Genomic DNA, 22,240 nt, shown 5'->3' on the forward strand with positions numbered 1-22,240 from the left:
TATGTTAAATAAAAACGCTAATGAATACCATCCGCTGTAAAAGACAGTGGTAAAATATACTTTAATTTTTTGGTAAAAATATGCAGTAATGATATTACTTTTTTTTTCTGAATGAGTATATTACAAAGAAGAGGGTGTATTACTAAGCTAGTAAGACCTTATATTTTGTTATGTATTATGAGGTGAAGAGGTTAGGGAGGGAGTAGTTTATAGACTGATAATCTGGCAGCACTGTTTCCACATGTTTGAATTGTCTTAAAGTTTCAGTAGAGAACTTTGAATAGGCAGTAGTTCAAGACTGTGGAAGTCATGTTTTTATGGCATTTTTACCTAGTTTAACCATCAGATAAAAGCCTTTTCTGGTAAGCAAATGGATACATAAGTGGTATCCACATGCTTGTCATTTGTGTCCACAGACAAAATGCATCTCAGTCAAAAGGTGATTACATATGAATTACAAGATGTATTTGATATATACTCTTTAGTAAGGTTCAACTATTTGGTGACAAAGTATCCATTCCCAGTCAACGGTTTGTGAATTAATGGCTGGCAACTACTCTAACTGATGTCGATAGAAAAGTTTTGAATAATGACAATAAAAACAAAACCAGAATCTACTTCACAGTGCTATTCTGCTCCTCACTATTAATAACAAAATATAATGTATAATAATAAAAATACATCATCATCATGGTAGTTCTGTGGGATTTAAAATCCTTAGATGATAAAATATATCTTTGATTAGCAAAACTTCCACAAAAAATGCTGTGTATCACATTGGATAAATACAATACTGGAAAATTACCAACCTTACATCAGAGTTACTGGGTTTTTGTCAAGCCCTATACTTCTATCTTTGGTATTCCTCCAGATAAACAATTTTCATATGATAAAATATGTCTGCACAGATCTATCTCCCTACATAAGCCATTGGTCAACCATGTTTTTCAACACCTAACAATCTAGTTCTATTTTATTTAACTTCAGACAGTAGCATTAGAAATAATTAGAACATTTATAAATCTACATGCTTGCATCAAAATATCTTCCCACACGCACAACAGACCAAAATCTCTTAACAAGGCTTATCTCCTCTCCAATCAAGTAATTTTAAGATACAGTCTTCCGGCAGCCTCTTCTGGAATTCAACAAACGATAGCCTCAAAAATCAGATCCAACTGCTAAGCACTGAACACCCCTAAGGGCATGTGCTTTATGGTCTATTCCACGCAGACATAAGCAAGCTTTCCCAAGACTGGGTGCTTGCTCTGGCACAGCAGAGGCCAGAACTAAAAGGCCTTGTTTTTCAGCAGGGCTTAATAGCTTGAGCTTGGCTTTAATAGCCTCCTATGATTTTGTTCAGCATGCAGGCAGGCAAAGTTGCTTAAAATTCATCCCACTTACCCTTATCTCCAATAGTAAGGATAGATACTACCACCGAAGAGCAAAACATCAAACAAATTACTCTAGATTCAAGGGGTCTAGCTACCAGATTTGGACCATCACCTTTAACGTTCAGCCTATGACAAGAACTAGCCCCAGCTGCTTCAGCTAAAGCACCAGCAGCCAAATGGCAGGTGACTGTGAAATAACTTGTGCACAGACAAAGTTTATTTCTGATCCCAACAATCTGCGGCTCATGGCTTTTTACTCCATCTTGAAAACCCAAGAATATAGTACAATATCCGCATAACTTATCTTTCGTAAGAATAATTCTCTCTCTCTCCAATCCTCTAATATAATTACGTATTTTTACTCCAGGAGAGTAGAATTCGTTATTTTTAGTCTAAATAGCCTGTCACAATGTACGTGCATACTGTGCTACAAACACAACTACTTCAGGATACATATGGAAATACATGTGCACACACAGAGATGCAATTCTGAACATAAAATATAGTTGTGTCTTCAGGTTAAGCAACACTGTATAACTAGAAGATAAACCAGGCCAGTACCTTCACTTCTACAGACACATAGTATAACGTCCAGAATTTAAAATATTAATGTTTTCAAAGGTATCTTGGTTTTCAGTACAAATTTCTTTTTATGAATAATTTCTTACAAATCTGATAGGGTGTTTCCACCATTGTGTGGGCTGATGTCCATCTAAAGTATATGTGGGAAACAAAGATTGCTATTAATTATGTGGAACTAAATACACCCTTACAGACTGTCGCTCCCTCACTAAGTTTGGCAACCAAACTGTTTGGGTTGGGGTAATTTTGTTGTACCACTGTGTAATTTTAAACTACCAACCTGCAAATCCACAAGGGTTCTCTTCTGAGTATGCGATCAGTTTAGCGTCAGCGAGTCTACCACGAAAGAACTCTTTCCTCTTCACAGTTAGGTAAGTTTTTCTTTATTTACGATGACATAGGCCTTTATTTTCAACACAAATGCTTACTGGACAAGCATGCTGCCTACATTGCATCTTTTGCCGTAGTTTATTAGAACTGTTCAAGACACTCACCATGTATCCAACATATTTACTGGTTATTTTGAGAGAAAAATAATGGCTTATTGAGAACAGCAGACAGTAAGGAATTAGTAGGAGTAATCATTTAAGAAATTCAGTGTTTTCTATAGTATTTCTAGGGTATATATTTATCCCACTCTGGGAAAATGTTACCTGTTTTATGGTAAATGCTATGGAGAACTTGATCAAAAATCCTGTCAAGATTAGGTAGGAAAAAAATAATGCCCATAAAATGTGAAGTATTAATGTAATTTATGTAGAGGTATCAAGCTGCATGCATTCCTACCCTTTCCTCCACCCTCAAGAACTCCCATTCAAGCTCCATTTTAGAAATGAAATATACAGACTTGCCTACAGACTGCATTAGGGAATCATGCCTGTTTCTACTTCTATACATTTTATTTATTCTAATGAAGATAATTTGAAATGCAATCTGCAACTCCCTGAACATTTTTAAAACAAGCAATGTAGTTAATTGTATGCCTATGGCAATCTCTATTTATTCTTTGTGAGCATACACTTGCCACAGCTTAAAACTGGACTGAACTTTAATTTAAATGTAACAAGGCAGAATACCAGTTCAGTGCTTTCAACAAAATGGCTGAAACTGGCTTCAGCATGATTTGCCTGGAAGGGAAGATGAAAATGTGTTTTAAAGTAGAAAAAACATCCTGACCAAAACCAGACATTCTGAACAGCCACCACCAATACCCCCGCTCCTTTCCTCCCCCATGTCTATCAGCTGCTAGGCTTTCAGCACTGTTTTTCGCCAACCACTAACACAGCATTTTCCCTTCACAGTCAGCCATCAGCCAGAGCTGTCACTTGCAGATACTTCATTTTTGTTTCAATCAAATTCATATTGCACCCAGTTAATCTCTGCAGTGACTAACGCCATGTCTTTGTGCAGATACGCCAAATCCAGCACTAGAAGAATAGAGTGTTTTCGGCAGTTAAGCCACGCTGATTTGAGAAACTGTTTGCTTTCTCCCCGCAACTTTACTGTTTTCTTTCTTCTAAGCATCCTCCCAGCTGACCTCCAAAGGAGCAATCACCGTTCTGCAATCTGGCATCACGTCCATAAAGCTTAGCTTTCACATGGTCAGTGAAGATGATCTGCAGTTCTGTATTACTAAATGCAAATAATCAATATGTTGATTGAGCTTTTGGCTACGAGAGCTCTTTTGCTGGGAGTGACAGTGAGCACAACTTCCCTCTTTCAATGACAAGCCTGCTTAGACTTTGCTACCTACCACTTTGTGAATCAGGCAACTGAAAATACCCACAGCAATTCCTCCAAACTGTCAGCTATTGCTGTGATTCCACCCAGCACCCCCTGTACAAGACAACAGATTAACCATTAGACTAGATATGTTGAAAATATACAGCTTCAACCTTTCCCCAGCTAGCTCAGAGCGATGTATAGATGATTATTTCAACCGTCAGCTGCCGCATAGACTTAAACCCCTGCACAATAACTCCTGGATTCATCTGCCCCTTGTCAAACTTGCACAGCTTTAGTTTGAGCATACATAGTGTGGCAGTTTCACTGCGGATCTAGAATAATCCAGACGGCTGCTGTCTCTTTGTTAACAGGAAGCTAAACTGATGAGTTTGTAATGCATTTCTTATCAAAGGTAGTTTCAGAAAAGAAAATGTACCCGATCAGTTTGTGCTGGAGTTTAGCACTATATTGAAATAGCGTTTAATCAGAACATTTGTTATTTGTCCAGAAAAAATATTATTCAGCCCCTTTAAAAATCACTTTATGCCAATGAATTATTTATTTTACAAATTTATAATTATTACTTGATTTATTTTTTTTTGTGGTAACAGATGTAATGAAATCATTGACTAGAAAGTACAACGCAATGGTGCCTGACGGTACACAAGAATGTTGATTTTAGAAAACTGGAGAGCAGTGTTTGTTTGGTGCCTGAAATGGTAATTTGAATGAAGGAAAACGATTACAGTTGTTTCCTATGTGCATTGCCAATTCAAGGAAATGCATTTCATTTCTTTTTTTGTTTATATAAAGAGAAACAGATATGCTCTATATTTATACATACTAGAACCATTAGAAAAGCAGGTAAGACTCACTGGCTACCAGTTGCAGTTTGTGCCATCTGAAGCGAATAAAACAAAGATGCAAGAACATCAAGAATGCACCATTTCAGAACATTCTGCAAATAGTTGGAAATACTGAATGGTGCTTTTGATTCTTTACATATGATATTCTCTCAGAAACAGCACAGCCCAAAAAGCCTTTTTGTTGTTGTTCTTTGTTCTTGGCTTATACCTTTTGGCTAAAGACAAACTGATTGAAACTAAAACGAATTGCTCCATTTTTTTTAATCTGCTGCTTTTTTTTTTTTTTTAATTATTAACAAGACAGTGTTTTTCAGTCTTACTTAATTCTTGTAGCACAAAAAAAGATTGAAACACAGCTACAGATCTCTTCCTCACCTTTCCTTTTCCATGAATGCAGTATGAAAGCAGTTAATACAAAATGTAGAATGTTGCCAGAATGGATCCTGTTATATATTCTACATGGCTTCTCTGATCTTCTATTAAACTATGATAAAGTTAAAATACCTGAGCTTTTAGGGTTAAACAGGTATAAAGAGGCAAGGATACACTGCAAAGGTGCTTGAAAACCCTGCAAACTTTTAACTGAAATCTTTTGATAAAAGAAGTCCAGGCTAGACTTTTTTAGTACTAAAAAGCTTTAGGGGTACAGTAACCCCCTAAGGTTACTATGGAACTCTGATTATTCTTTGCTTCTTCAGTTTAATCCAAGCGCAGAATTGTTATAAATGCTTCCCGAAGATACTTGTTGTTTTCATTTCCCTATTACTATAACTTCAGCAAGCAAATGGTTTCAGGTTGTTCAAACTGTGGCTTTACCTAACGTCTATTGAAGTCGGAGCAAACACTTGCATTGACTTCAGTGGACTTCGATCAGAAGCGTTAAGCTGTTCGTATCTCATGCTTCAAGGTGCAAGCTGATGAAATTGGGCAGGAAGAAAGTGTTTTCCGTATACAGTACTGCACAATAGGCTTGGGCACTTTATAGAAGGGATGTTTCAGATTTCAGGGACATGATTTCTTGTTCCTATACAGAAGAATATACATAATGTGCACTGTTTGTACGTAACAACCATCTTCCCCTTTTCCTCGCAAATGTATACAATAAAAGGAGCTACTTTGTTTAAATCCTAATCAAATTCCAATTTATATTCAGACTAAGTTGTAGTTCCACTGAACCTTGAACATCTTTTCTGGTTCAAATTTTAGTATTCCCTGACACATTTTTCTTGGATTTTTTTAGAGTCTTAATTTCCCACTGCCTTCTCAATTTACGATTCACTCTGTAACTGTTTATTCAAGTCATTAGATTGTTATTGGCAAACTGTCAAATGAAAAGTTAGAAAAAAAAAGTGTATTTTTTTTCTGTCCATTTAAGAGTCCAGCTGACTTCTCCACATATTGCACTCACACAGAATACTACTGGAGTAAAGCCAAGTTTTTTGGAGAAAGGGGGAAGAAAGGAAGATGTATCTAAAGTGCAGAACTTAAAACAGAACTCTGTCTATGTTCATGGGGGTCTAGTCCCCAGACAAAATCAAAGTAAAGGCAATTGACTTTGTCTTTTAAGAGGACAGTGTCACAGAGAGCACTCTGGAGAATAAGGAGACCCAAAGTCTCTCCTCAGGTATGATAGGCATAAATATTCCATTATTTCATTATGACAATCTGTTCTGCTATCTTGACACTGAGGAGGAGCAACAGAAGAAGCTGTTCTGACACTGCATTTCCTACCATGTCACGAACAGCTACAAACGCCAATTTTAGGACTACAGACACTCATCTGGCAGAAGCAAAGTGCAAAAGGATTGCTCAAACCTACACACTAACTTTTCTAATAGAATATTTAATTGTCCCATGGCTATAAACAGAGGACTGAAAATCTAGTTCTACCATGGATCTTTTATACAGCCATGGGCTGATCATCTACAGTCCATTCCCTTTTGACCAAGTTCCATACTCAGAGTTCTTGCTGAGACTCAGAGTGACCAAAATATCTGAAAATCTAGCCAGTAATCACTATTTTTCTCAGCTCCACTATGTATAAGATGGGGAGGCTGCTATTGCTATTTGTACAGTTCATTAAGATTCTAAATGATTAACTTCATGAAAATACACCACATGCATATGTGATAAAAGTAAATTGCTATCAGAGCATTTTTTGTTATACTAGACACAAAGGTGCATCTCTTTAACATCAAATAACTGAAATGACTTTTTTTAAAAAATTCCTGTTTCTTTCTCTCCCCCCCCCCCCCAAAAAAAAGTAAACAGTGTCTATCAAAGGACATTGCGATTTCTTTACAAGTGGTCCTTCGACAGTTCCCCAAGGCATGACACGTGAAGCTAAAAGGCATGCCTTTTGGGGATTCTTTAGAAGCAGTATCACAGGGCAAATTGTGGTGCTAAAATTTTCCACACCCACAGTTCTAAATTCAGTGCATTGTCATAGATTATCCTTGTCTCAGCGTATAGCAAACCAAACTGTATTGCCCTTTGTCCTATTGCCTCAGAGAGGATTTTGACACCAACTGTAGAGGACACAGAGGCAGAAGCTGAGGATTAGCAAGAGCAGACTGCAATTACGTAGTTCCATCAAACTGTAGGAAAAATCTGTTCTGTAGTTACACATTGATGGAAGTTGACCCCTTCTGGCTGAATATACGCACAATCTGATCAATCACTGCTAAAACCAGTGAAGCTCCCTATGTGACCAAAGAAAGAAACCTGTATTTTAAAAAAATCAAAATTCCAAAGCCCACCAACCATTCTGCCTATGTACACTTGACTGTTTACACTCCCTCAGCTCCATTAAAGTTCAGTGGGAAAATATACAATGTATAGAAGTAACTAAAGGAAAAAGTGAGCACAAGAGTTCTTGGTGATTGCTCTGCTCCTTGGGATTAGAAATCTTGTATTTACCACATATATTGTGTTCCATGGGAAGACAGAGTCATTCAGTGCATAGGAACGAAAGGGATAGTTTTATGCTTACTTCTTTGGAGCAGAACCCTATAAATCTCAGCTGGATCTTGCTGCAGTCGTTTCCTTCCTGAGAACACTGGTAAGTGTAGATTTCAGAAACCGCAGAAATCTAATTAGAATTATTACACTGTTTTCTGGTTCACAGTGCAATTTATCTCAAGTTCTTAAAAATACAAATTCCCAATGTAATTCCAACCTACATATCCTGAAATCTTAAACTGAAATCACCTTTTCTTTACCTTATCTATGGCAAGTTTAAAAACACATTTATGATGAAGGTGTTTTCATTAACACATTTCCTGAAGAAGACATACTAGATTCCCTTGCCCATTTCCACGCCCATATAGCGTTGCTGATGACAAAAGTCATTTCTGAAACATGCAATGTAGAGGACATTGCTGTCTCTCTCTCGTTTTTTTTTTTCTTCCTGCTAAGTGGTTAATGTGCCACAATTAAATTATGTTTTCTTTTGAACTTTACTACTTTTAAATTTATTTTCCTTTTTGGCTGTTATTTACCCCTGTACAACATCTTCAGGCGTCTTTGTCTCTGAACAAGAACTGAAATCTCAAGATTTAACTCTGGCTTTCTTATCAACAGCCTTATCCAGCTTTCATCCACATCAATGGAAAAACTTCTATTAACTAAACATTAATAGGATCAGGCACAGTGATCCCCAAGACTCTCTCAGGTTCAGTTATAATATTTTCTGGAATGAAATTCTTAACATTATTGTTACCAGTGAGGTCACAATATCGTGTTCATGTGTTAACCAAGTACAAAGTGTTGTGCACGGTTACATGCACATATTGTTTTCATAGACATGTTTATAAACTGCATGTACCTATCTGGGCACACTTATTCTATACAATTAAAACAACCTATCTGAAACAGCAGAAATATTTTTTTTTCTTTAAATAAAATTGTTTCTTTACAAAAGCAATATATAACAAAAAAGACCTTGGAGCCTTTCAGTTGCTACTTTTTTCTAAGCTAGCAGCACCATCTGCTGGTTACATTGAGATTCAAGCCCCGGTGCAGTTCTATCTATGTGTAAGCATAAAGCAGTATCTCTCAGCTGCTGTTAAATATAGAAATTTTATTGCCAGAAGACAGATCATTAGCACATTGGTTGTAGTTTAATAATAGTCTACTACCTGAAGTACGGATTTCACAAAATCAAGGAACGTTAATTGTTGACAAAACAATTCTACTAGGCAAAACAGTGTTAAGTCACACGGTAAACATCCAAATGAATCAAATAGACTGAAGCTATTGTATTAAAAGCCTGTTATTAGATATGCCGGTTTGATCATTTACAGAAATAAAGTTAAACACAGTTCATGACACTAAGAAATCATTAATCTTTTTTCTCTAAAAAAGTGTTCTATATTTTAATGATTCACGTATTTTACTTCAGTGTTGTGAAGTTCTGTTTTTCTTTGAATGAATGTATCTAAAAAACCCCAATATACTGATAAATATACTAACATAAAACACTGAAGAAACAAATAACTAAGATTAAATCTGTAAAATGATAGCAAAAAATAGCAATAGCAAAAATAGAAGTGGAATATAACACATCGCTTTAGAGTTTTGGTTAAGTAGAGAACACCATTTTTAGGTAAAAAATGACAAAATGGAGAAGGCAAAATAATACACACAAAACACCCTCATGCATATATGATGCCTACCACTGTATCTGCAAAATAACCAGCACATAAAATTAATACTCACACTCCTGTCAAAGAATACAGTTGTTTGGATGAAATTGAAAGGAGTAGAGGAGCAAATGCTGGCAATTTGGTAAGAGTGAAAAATAAAGCATAAGCTAAGAAATCCAGTGGTGATAACTAATAACAATGTTAGCTACAACATTGATTTGATCTCTAACAGAAAGAGTACTCAAAAAGGATGGATGCATATAGCAAGGATCACACTTTTCATATAAAAACTAAATAGGATCAGAAATTCTCCACAGAAAATAACAAATGACTGTCTTATATCTCCTCTGATTATACCTCTAATAGTTAAAAAATACAACACTGATAACAGTGAAGCACATGCAGAACTTGGGCAGAGAGGAACCTCATGAGGTTCAACAAGGGCAAGTGCAGGGTCCTGCACCTAGAGAAAAATAACCCCAGGCTCCAGTACAATCTGGAGGCTGACCTGCTGGAGAGCAGCTCTGCAGAGGAGGACTGGGAGTGCTGGTGGATGACAAGATGACTATGAGCCAGCAATGTGCCCTTGTGGCCAAGAAGGTCAATGGTCTCCTGGGTGCATTAGGAAGAGTGTTGCCAGCAGGTCGAGGGAGGTGATCCTGCCCCTCTACTCAGCCCTGGGGGGCCTCATCTTGAGTACTGTGTCCAGTTCTGGGCTCCCCAGTACAAGGGAGACATGGAGCTCCTGGAGAGAGTCCAGCGTAGGGCTACGAAGATGATCAGAGGGCTGGAGCATCTGCCCTACGAGGAACGGCTGCGAGAGCTGGGGCTCTTCAGCCTGGGGAAGAGAAGCCTGAGGGGGGATCTTATCAATGTGGATAAGTACCTGAAGGGAGGGTGTGAAGGGGACGGGGACAAACTCTTTCCAGTTGCCCCATGTGACAAGAGGCAATGGGCAGAAACTGAAGCACAGGAAGCTCTGCCTGACCGTGAGGGGGAATTTCTTCCCTGTGAGAGTGACAGAGTACTGGGACGGGTTGCCCAGAGAGGTTGTGGAGTCTCCTTCTCTGGAGACCTTCAAGGCCCGCCTGGATGCAACCCTGTCTACCACGCTCTAGGTGACCCTGCTGAGCAGGGAGGTTGGACTAGATGATCTCCAGAGGTCCCCTCCAACCTTACCGATTCTATGATTTCACATGCATCTCATGTAAGATTAACTTTATTGGTATAAAAGTATGCAGACTAACAACTTACAAGAAAACAAATCATACAAAATCTACTATCAAAGTAAATCGATAGCCTGTTTTTTTAAAAAAAATATATATTTTTTTTCATATTTTTTAAAAAGCTATACAGAGATGTCAAGTTTGCTTCTTTCCCAATAACTCTGAAGGAGACAGTGTAATGAGATCACAACCGATCATGAGGAACAGCTTTAGAAAGGAAAGTTCATTAAAGGTAAATGTGTTGTGCTACATACTTTTGGTTTCATTAACCAAACTCAGATGAGAATATGGACATTTCTAGAGCAAGTGAAGACAGCCTAACATCAGCCCTAGCACTGTTAGCAAAGAGTGTGTGAAAACCAGAAGAGAGGAAAATAGCAATGGAGAACTGCAATAGGTCACACGACTGTCATAGCATGGAGCTCCGGTTACTTAGGTGCATCCTGCAGAACACTTGCAGTGCTCAGTGTTATACTAGAGAAATCACAGAGAAATCTATGAGTATGAAATTAAAGACAGATGATGTTCATTTTCAAAACAGGAAGCATGATAAGGAGGAAAGAACACTGAACAACAACAACAACAACAAATCAATAAAGAAAATGCTGCAGGGAACTTGGACCACTCTAGGTCCTGACCTTACTTCTGCTATAGTTATCCACACTAATTTCACAATAAAGTACGCAATCACCTAGAGGAGGAAAACCTTTCTCCAACACACGTAAGAAAGAGGATACATTGCTTTTCATAAGATTTATGGGTAAGTTACTACCCTAAAAGTAACTATATCAACTACAAATGCCATGAGATGTCAATACATTTGAAAATAGCTTTGTTGCCAGATGTTTTGAGAGTCAGATACTGAAAGCATCCAAAAACCCAGTGCTCAGGGGACACTGACAGACGTCAAGGAAGTCATCGTCCAAAAGCAAATTGCTTGGAGCTCTACCTCTGGGGATTTTATTTTGTCCTGCTTGAGGAGAAAGAAGAGGGCAGGCAAAAGATTCATATGCTAAAAGCAGTTTTTAAAAAATGTGTATTTTGACAGATTTTATATCCTTCATGGGCAAACCTCAAGGATACTGCTGAGGAAATCTGTGGGACACAAGAGAGAATTTCAGGATATTTCTCAAGGAGTATGTGGGGCTTGAGTCTTGAGGCTGAATATATGAGCCTAAAGAAACTATTCCTGCATTCTTTCAAGCTACCCCTACAATTTCAAATGCAAACCAAGAGCTGATCTATTTGCTAGGATTCCTGCTAAAACTATGTCTGAATGAGCTGAGCTGCAGCATCCAAAAATTCAGTCAATCAACCAAAAAGACTATCAAAGGTTGACCAGCTACTAGACATGATAACACTACAAATCCTGAATCCAAAGACAGCAGATATATTTTCATTCAAGCAGGAGATAACATTTTCAGGAATCATTCAGAGAGAACAAATAAAAAAGACCGCACTGTAATAAAAATTAACATGAGGTCATGAAAATGTGGAGATCTTAACAAAAAATAAAATAACTCCTTTTCAGAAAAAGAGACAAGTGTAGGTGTAGGGAATTCTAAGAATGGCAGACTTCTACAATAATGATTATAGTTCACAGATCAGGCACAATTATGTCATATAAATCAACATGTAGAAAGATACGGTAACAATTGGTTGAAAGAACACCAGTTCCTACTCTTGCAAAATTTCAGACTGATCAGGCTGACCTAGACTGTGCACCCATAGATACTTGGTTTGACTCATCCTTGACACTGCAAATTGTGTATTTATTTACTTCTGTTCAAAATGTAACCAGTGGCTTTTGCTAGGTTACACAACATTCTGAATTATAACATGCCAGTGAGCGAGACTGCCTGTATGGAAGGATCTTGTCAAATAGTTACGATTACATTGTTGACTCCAGTCTCTGCAGATCCTTGCGTTATGCTCATGGCTGCAGAACCTGTGACGAGACTAACATCTGTCTCAAGTCTATTGTTCTCTCATCTTTCCTCCAAAGGGACATATTATATGTCTGAAATAAGAAATCAATAAGGTACATCCTGTTACCAAGGCCAGGGAAACTGTTGACTAGAAACAATCAAAATATTTACAATGAAACACTAGATAGATAAATAGATAGATAAATAGATGGATAATCTGTCCCCCCCCCCCCCCCCCCAGATAATTCTGCTATGGGGCTCAAGCTCTTGTTGGAAAAAAGTCAGAGAGCGTATTGCTATTCTGTTTTTGGCCATGACACTGGAAAACTTTTCGAGTTTGTACACAATCAAGTAAAAGGAAAGCATTTAATACCAAAAACAAGGCAAGTTCCTGGTACAAGACTGGCTACATGTCCAGTTACATTATTAGTGAGAAATATCAGTAGGACATCTGAAAATTACAGAAGCATTTCCCAAATGCCGTAAAAGACACTACATTGTGGAAGCCAGAAAACTACAGCCTATCCTGTTCAGCAGTGAATCTCACTTCTTTTCATCCTTCTGGTGCCTCATGTGAATGATATACACTTTCACAACCTGTGATTCTGAACAAATAGTGCAGCACTTCTTTGTTGCCAGCCATCCTGTGATCAACTAATCACAGAGAACCTGACAGTTCCTCTCACATGTTTTGGCAGATCAGGAATAATTCCAATAAAGCTAACGAGTGAATAAAACACTACTGGACAAATGACATTGTTAATGAAACATACTATTTGTTTGTGATTGTAGATTTTATTTCATGCTACTCACGGAACAGGAATAAGCATTGTTATTTGAGCTTTAGGCTCAAAGTATGCAACTGCTTTTATTCTTCGCTAAAAGAATTTTAAGTTTATTAGCTTGTGGAACTTCATTATCTAGAAAAATGTTCATCTTGACTTCTAAGTTGTTGTATGCCACAACTTCTATTGTTACTAAAAATCCAAGTAATATGTGCCCTATGGGATCAACTACATGCTATACAAAATAAATCATCTACAATGCTGGGTGACATACCCACTAGTCCATTCTAGCAAGAGTTTGCTAAAAAACAGAATCCATTTCTCATTGCTAATCCTTCTCCATAGCACAGCCACATATTGTCTCCATATTGTACCACTGTGTCAAACAACACATATTCACTGCTGAGTTTAGTGAGAGAAGATAATGTCAGGAACACGGCAGTGGAGATGGTGACACATTTAGTGCAAACAACAACTTGTATGCAAGAATAAACACAGGAAATTGCATGACAAAGCTCAGAAATGCTATAAGCTTTCCTTGGATTTCATTCAGGAGCTCTTCACAGTAAACATAGTCTACCACTTCCAATTAAGGTTCAGAAATAGCTAAAAATTGTAGATAATTTTTGAACTATTTTTTTTCCAGAAATCTAAAAAGCGATTCTTCCCTGTAGGCATAGATAACCAGAACCTGTTCCTGCCCTCTTAGCTAGTATTCCATTTCAAAACCTGCCTAAATTAGGTATCAGAAAGACAGTTCTGGTAATTTCTACATTCTTTGTCATGCACTCCATTTCACTTTCCTCTCCTCCTTGCCATTTCTTTACGACCTTCTTCAGCAAAGATCAGACGATATGAAAACTGACCTCCACAGGGGAATTACTATGTCAAAAGGACATCTGAGCTGATACTTAGTACTTCAAAACACAGAGATCTCGTGGCACTTCTTAACACAAAGAATATATAATATAAAATATATTGAGAATATAACATCTCAGACTGTGGGTGGAGAAAGTATTATAGTCACTAAGCAATAGTAAGACAGTAGTTTGGTCAAAATTGGGATTTCTGTAATGCATGATTTTTTTTTTCAGATTTTCTTGGCCTAGAACTTCTAGTCAAACTAAAATATCCACATGAGTTTTTAACCAGGTGACACCAGTCACACAGTAGTAATCCTTTTTTACACCCTATTTAGAATAACTGATTGTACTGTGCTAACAAGATCTGATCAGTATCAATGAAGCTGGTATGTGTGAGGTGGCATACGGTATGCTTCCTAAAGTCATTCATAAAATTTGAAACACAGCAATACAGTGTTCAGTAACACATAAAATATCAAAATGAAAACCATATCATTGTATTATAAAAAGGCATGCTAGTAGAAGTTGGTACAGAATTTGAATCAATAGCTAACATTTATAATATTGTATATTACTGTTTTAGTCTATTATAACGTATGTTCTCAATATATTTTAGAACTTACATGTTAAACAAAATCTATGATTTTTTAAAATCTGTTAAATCCTTTCCTCTTCTGTTTAACCCCCACCTGCCCCTCTATAATCTCTATCAAAGCAAGGATATAGAGTGGATGCTGATTTTGGGAGGCACTCCATCATTAACAAACTATGTGACAACAATCTCCTCTTTTTATGTAACACAGAAAGCATTCATCAGGTTTGCGTCTTGACATGTACAAACACCTTGGAAGGCTCTAGGTATTCAGTAGAAAACATGATGGCCCAGCAAAAAATGTCCTGCCTGCAAACTGCTTCTGGCTTCCATACTGAGGGCTGGACTACTGCCCTACACTGAATTATGTAAAATCTTAAACTCTCTGATTCTAATTCAATGGACTCTCTCATGCCTTCAGTAAGCTTTAGGTTGGCTCCCTTAGGCTCCAATTCTAGAAGCTACTGAAGCGCACAGCATGTGCATGAGTGGTCACACTAGCTAATGTAGGTACTTACCTAGTTAAAAGCATACATATGTTAAATAAGCTGGAGATCTCAACTGAATAGTAGGATGGTGGTATCACTGTGTTTTATTATTTTTTCTTCTTTTCTCCTGTTTTACATTAAAATGCACCAACAGCAAAAAACCCTCCCATGTAGAATGTAAGTACACTTCAACTGGTTTTGGAAGACTTTTCTTCTAGTTTGTTATAATACATTGTATTCCACTTTATATGGTGATATTGTATTGCAGTTTGTTGTGTGTTACAATAAGCACCTCCTAATTGAATATTACAGTAATATCAGATCACATGAAATGTAGAAGACTCAGGCCAAAGGACTTATTTTTTCAATGAATGTGATGGACAGTATTCCAAGTCAGTGAATATATTTTTCCCTGGAATTAGAAAAGGAACCAACAACCAACAGCATCATACAGGAGAAAAAAAAAAATGTAATACAGAATATAAGCTTTATGGATCAACCATTCATTTTGGTTTGGAAGCAATTTGAAAAGAATACAGATTATGCCTCAAAGTATGTCTGTGATTAGGGTGAGCTGATAGCTTTCTGCTGTTTTTGGTTCAATATTAGTTTGAGACCATGCCCAGTAACATCAAAACAAATTAGCTAGAACTCCAAATGGCAATCAACTTGGGGGACCTACCCTGAAAAGCAGTGCTAACAACTTCCCAGCATCAATGTGCTTCTCAATCCCGCAGCTGTTTCTAAAAGCTTCCTCCCAAAGGCATATTTAGAACTAAATTAAATGCAACTTTGACTTAATTAACTTTTTAAATGATAATGAATACAATGTAGATTCATAGAAGACATTTACATTGTGTTATAAAACTGATAAAAATTTAATAACTCTTTGTTAATAAGTTATGTCTCTCCAGACCCATAAAGCCTAAGGCAGTCAGCACAGTAGTCTAGGGTCTAATCTAGGTTCCTAATGCAGGTGGAACAAGGAGGCAGAAGACTGACTTGACACTTGACATTTGCTCTAAGCCTGCTCTGGATCAAGCCACTGCTTGTTCACAAGTGCTTTATTTCATATAGTAAAGGTCAGAATCTGGGCTCAAGGCAGGACTATGACAGAAATGCTCAAGTGGAAACTGAGCCAGCCCTGGCATCTGTCGCTTGAAATAGCTCAGAAACAGTAGAGATAGAGAGCTAACCGGCTAGCATCTGTCCCACACCAAGGAGGTAACAGGAAGAATCTGCTGCCTGGTGGTAAGAAACTGTCATGGTGAGTTTTATGACAACCAGCCACACTCAGAAAATGAAAATGCAAACATAATTTCCACATCACCTTTCATAAGGCCTTTTGCTAAACTCATCTTTTCTAGCTCGTCCTCATCAAAGCAAGCCACGCACTAGTGTCTTCTTAGTGACTCTGGTAAGAAAAACTACTCAAAGTAAAGGCCAAAAGGAATTAAAGGCAGACTAATTAAAGGCAGACTTCTTGGCCTTTATCTCCCCCACTTTCTCAATTTTTTGAAAAATGTGCTGATAAACTCAGCTGTGCCTTCATCCTGTGGTGATGCAAGACTTCATCTCCTTGTTACAGACATCACAAACTGGGCAGAGCGCCCTCTCATCAGCCTAGTGGTATATATTCCACCATAAAATTCATCTGAAAAGACACATAATTAATTATGTATATATTCTGGTCACATGGTAATGGTGTAAGATTGGTAATGAGTTAGATTGTCTCACTTTTACCATTCTCCTTGCTGACGAGGAACAGCTTTGTTTGGGGCTTCTTTTACTTTCTTCTCCTCTGCCATTTCTATGACTCACTATTCATTTATATCCTTATATTATATCCCAAAGAAAGTTAAATAATTTAGCAGCACTCAGGTTCTATTAAAACATAAAATAATAAAAGAGATTTATTTTTTGTTTGTAAGAGTCAAACTCTATGTACTTAAAGTCACCTACTATAAAATATCTATTGTTTCACCTTACTTTTTTTTTTCCCCCTCTGTAATTAATATCTTCTATTCAGTGTTTGAAAAGGAAATTTAGAAGTCCCACTGCATTCATATACACAACTCAATGCTAGAATTGATGCCTGGAGTGTCAGGAGGATCCTGACACAAGCTCATTCTCATCACTGCTTCTGCCCCCGTGTTAGTAATGCAGAAAAATGCATAGTTGCATTAAGGAGGGAATCACTTTCAAGTGTGCAAATCAAGAGTGGGAGAGAGGCAGACACAACAAGGTCAAGGGCTGGTTCAGAGAAATCACTTTTCCAACTAGTAGACCTGGAGCACTAGTTAAAATTGTGATTGAGCCAATTCATCTTGTCTTCTTCAGTGGGCACACCTGCATGCATCTTTTGTGAGACTGCCACAAGGGCATGAGGAGGAGGAAATAAAGTAGGTCAGGTAGAATCACAAATATAAATATCACATATAATTTGAAAGTAGAAAAGTAATTATGAGATTTTCAGTTTTAGAAAAGCAGATCTCATCTAATTTGCCAGAACCACAAGGTGTACAGCTGGTGGCAAATCTGGCCTGCACGAGCACTGACTTCACATCGGTGAGTATGGCATAAGAACCTCTATACAACAGCACAGAAATCTCTGGCCTTGGAATCTTCTTTCAATTTTTCCATTGTTTGGCTTTATGTGCTTCAAAACCCCATTAACTAGTTTTGGTAATAGCAACTTTCTTGACAGTACATCATTCTGAGAAGGTGGCTAATGAAGATAAGTCGGTTTTGTACATTACCTAGTAGAACTACAGACTACATTAAGATGATATACTGTAACATGCCTGATTTTTTTCGCCTGAATTGGACTTTATAACTTAACTGTGTTATCCAAAACACTATTTTCTCTGTAAAACTGAACACTTCCTAAAACATACACAGGTGTTCATTTTCACATTATTTGTGGTATTTTGAAAGGACATACACGCAAATCTTCTAGAGATGCTTAGAGGAAATATCACCACGATTTCAGTTCTCAGGAACACAACTCCGAATCCAAGTAATTTTACTGACTTGCATGAGAACTAATTTAACTGAAGTAAAAATCTGTCAACTATAGGAGAAAGAATACTTCTTGGAACTAGGTTTATGTAAATCAATCTCTTCCCCACAGAGTGGTTTACTTCACAAATATTGGATGGTTGTAAATAGCAATACATGTTTTATCATCTCTGCAGCTTTGAATTGATAAAAATTTATTTTGACACTATGTCTCATTGTAATTGTCCATTTACATTAGTCTCATTAAAAAAAGAAAACTTCAGGATACAATAAGATAACGCTATCATTCTCTAGCATATAGAGGTGAGGTCACTGCAAAAAAGCATGTTGTAAAAACAACAATCTGATTATAATCACTTGCTTACAACCCTATGAGGTCATAAGCTCCCTTTTCCCTGAGGGGCTACATCTTCTTTCCTTTCCCAGCAGATGTAAATGGTTGTTTACTCCTTCAGTTTCTCCTCAAAATAGCGTTATGCAGTTGGCTTTTTGCACAGGACACAGAAGAAATAGTATGACCACAGAGGAATCAGTGGGTTGTATTAAATAGAGAAGTGTCTATTCAGCAAAAATAAAAACTTGACAGAGCAAATGAGTGTCCAGCCCATCTGCGGCCTCACTGAAATTCTCACAGCTTGGAAAAGATGTTAAGTGCTGTGTCAGTGTCCCACTCAGTATCTCACTCTTCGGAGTACTATAAATAACCCCCAAATGGGGTCATACTTTGATTTGATTTGAGAAGCTCTAGGTCCCTAAACACTACAAGGTGGTGTACATTAACATCTAGTGAAGTAGAAACCACTGTCGCTATACAATGAAAATTCTAGTACTAAAAGTTGGTTTTGACAGGGTACACACAGGCTTTCCTGCATCTTAGCTCTTCCAGAATAGCAAGTATTTATTTTTCTCTAGGCTACTTCATGACCAGGGAAGCAATAGGTAGGTTTTATTCTGTGGAAAGCAGATAATATGGCTATTACATTCTAAGAGAAATAAAAAAGTATGCTGTCTTTTCACACCATCATTTAGGAGTCCAGAATTTTATAGTCAACTCATCTAGAGAAGCCAAAGCACAGTTACACAACCGATGAATTTTAGATATCCTGGCCATGCGTATCTGGCATGTATTATGCATTCTTCTCTTTGATTAAATCTGTAAGTGACATGTCATTTCAACTCTCATTAAAGAATTTAGTTTAATTTAAGTTGTAAAGATGCCTAGGCAAGGTCTATACTGCTCTAAGCTATCAGCCAATGAAGGGACCTTGTGGGGGCTAGGTGTTCCTTGCCCTTGCTTGCTATCCACTACACCAGATACAGTTTCATCACCATGTACACCTAACCTCAAACTATGTAAAATGTTCATCTAACATTGCAGAATGTGTTGTTTAGGATCTCTGACAAAGACTCAGCATTGTCTGTTCAGCATAAGCCACATAATGGCACTAGTAAAGCAGATGGGATAGATGGTTCTAAACTCAGGTAGCACACAGGTAGATGCATGCTGTGGCTGCTTTGAAATGTTAAGATTTCTCTATGTTATCTCCAACCTGTCTAAATCAAAAGTACAGGAATAATTACCCACATCTTTCATCTCTGGAGATGCCTGATATTCACCAAAGTCATAGCTTTCACATAATGCTTCTCAGAATAATCAGAGCATGCCAAAGCGTGTCTTTTGACAAACTGAATTACATATCTCTGGGCCTAGTTACCAAAAATGTTCTTCCCTCTGCACTTGGAAGCTGAGAATCTTACGGTAATAGGCACAGAATAAAAACAGGACACATGTAGGAAAGGTTTCCTTTTGGAACGTGAAGTTCTGATGTTCCTGAGAAGTAGCAGTCATATAACTGAAATTAACACAGAAATTAAATGGTTCAGGTTAAAATTCTGTCTATATCAATTAATCATTTGAATGGTACTCTCAAGCTTTACCTGAGACCTAAACAAAGGCTTCACACTTACTAGTAATATAACTTAATTGTACAGACCACCCCATTTTTTTTTCCAGTGGTTCAGTGCTTCTCTTTAAGTCACATATCTCTCCAGTACAAGATATACTTGGACCATTTTACTGCTGCATCAAAAGCAGCTAAACATGAAAAGATAATGTAGACCAAAAAAAAAAAAAAAAAATTCTTTGCATTTAAAAGGAACACCTCTATTTTTTTTTCAGATAGCTGCCTATAAACTCAAAAGCTATTTTAATGCAACTGTGTTTAATCAAAATATGACTTTCATCCACTGAAGGTACAGGCAATTTAATACAATAACAGAGAAACAACGTCTTTCAGTCACAATGGAAAATATATTGCAAGCGCCACTTTCTCTACAGCTTATACAATTAGTACACTAAATTCTGTATACATCAATGAATATGTAAATTGATATGCCATAAGTTTCTACTAGACACCAGAGTCTTACATGCGGTGTTAATTCTTAGAAAAATTATTCATTGTTTCAGGAAGTTTCACAGAATGGTCAGCAATTTTATTTACCTTTAAAAAGAAAAGCTGCTCTCAAAACCAAAAGAAAAAAAAAAAAAAGAAAGAAAGAAACGCATTAAGCAATTGTAGAAGTACACCAACCCAACTGGGGCACTACGACCAAAGTAAGCCCTGTAATAGTATAATGACCTTTAATGAGTGTCTGGGGAAACAATACAGTCCTAGAATAAAAGACAAAGGGCAAAACCCATCATGGCTCCACTGACACTAATTCAAAATGATTTTCAGAACAACTAAAGAATGTAAGAGAGGTAATCTGATCCACCAATCTGACCTCACTTTGATTCTGGGGCCCTGCTGCTGCCATTTCTAATTGTCAAACACTCTACATTTCACATCTGCTCATACTTAATGAAAAGCTGACTCTCACCACCATTCTTTGAGTTAACTAGCTCTGTCAAGATGGGCATCATACGACCCCCGAGCACTGCAAGGAAAACACAGTGATTTCTATTGAAGCCCTGCCAGTGAAATTTTGCACATGTATATATATTTTTTTTAATTGGAAAAGAAAGGCTTATGTTGGTCTGTAAAGAGCTTGAATTGGTATTGATTTTTTCTTACTTATTATTAACAGTCAAAGGTGGTAGACTCACAAGGGGAAGAATGAGATCCCTTTTGATTTGATGGAGTGATGAAGGGGGGAAAAGGCCCTTGAAAGACAGGATGCTAAAAACCCTCAAAGCTGTCAATATTGCTTATGTTTCAGAATATAACATGGGTTTTAACATGTTTCCCAACAGTATTGTGTTTGATGGCAATAATATCATGCACAGGAGGTTTTTGGCTCAGCAGGCAACACAATCAAAAATGTTTTCTTTTCCACCTCTCCATAGTCTTAAGTGAATTGGAAAGCTACAGTAAACCTACAAATTATGGTTTTTCTTTCCTGCCAAACACTACTAATGGTAGAAATTTCACCCATTTGTAGGGGACATATTCCTTTAGCCTCGTCTGGTTGCTGTTAGCACCAGTGCTGGGACCCAACCACATAATCTCTTGGTACTAGTCTGTATTAATGCAAGCAATACCAGACACTGTGTGTAACACTGTAACACTGTCTGCAGTAACTCTCAATCCAGGGAGACTTCTCAGTCACCATTCTTAACAAACAATATGGCTACATCTTACTCACATATAAGGCTCTCTAAAGGATAAAAATTCCTGTAAATTTTAACAGGATTTAATACGGGGAGTTATCTCCCCTGAGGCGATACATGAGTTGCCACTAAATAGAGAAAAAGAACATTCAGAATACATATACAGAGAGAGAGTTTTTTGACCAAATCTCTAAGAAGTTCCATTAAAATCTGTCCAATCGACACAATATTCAGTGCACTATTCATAAAAATACTATCACACTATTGGTATATATTCTACATTTGTGTCTGGATCAGTAGTTCAAACATCAAAATAGTTAGAACACAGTCATTCACTAGATGGATTATGTACCATAATGCACATCTGACATCAAAGGCTACCAGATGCATAATCTACTAACTACATTATACTCTTAGTATCGGATGGTATTTTCATTTGTTCATGACTCATACTGTAAAGCAGACATGCTTCCTAATCAGGACTTCTAATACTTCTTCTAGATGAATCTGATTT

General features: G+C 37.3%; 1 protein-coding gene across 6 annotated transcripts in view; it reads right to left on the minus strand.

Annotated features, from left to right (window-relative positions):
• Positions 1-22,240, minus strand: part of KCNMA1 (potassium calcium-activated channel subfamily M alpha 1) — a 510,592-nt gene that overhangs the window by 66,874 nt on the left and 421,478 nt on the right. The gene's annotated exons all lie outside the window — the stretch shown is intronic.

This window comes from Rhea pennata, chromosome 7 (assembly GCF_028389875.1).
Source record: "Rhea pennata isolate bPtePen1 chromosome 7, bPtePen1.pri, whole genome shotgun sequence".
NCBI classification, from domain to species: domain Eukaryota; kingdom Metazoa; phylum Chordata; class Aves; order Rheiformes; family Rheidae; genus Rhea; species Rhea pennata.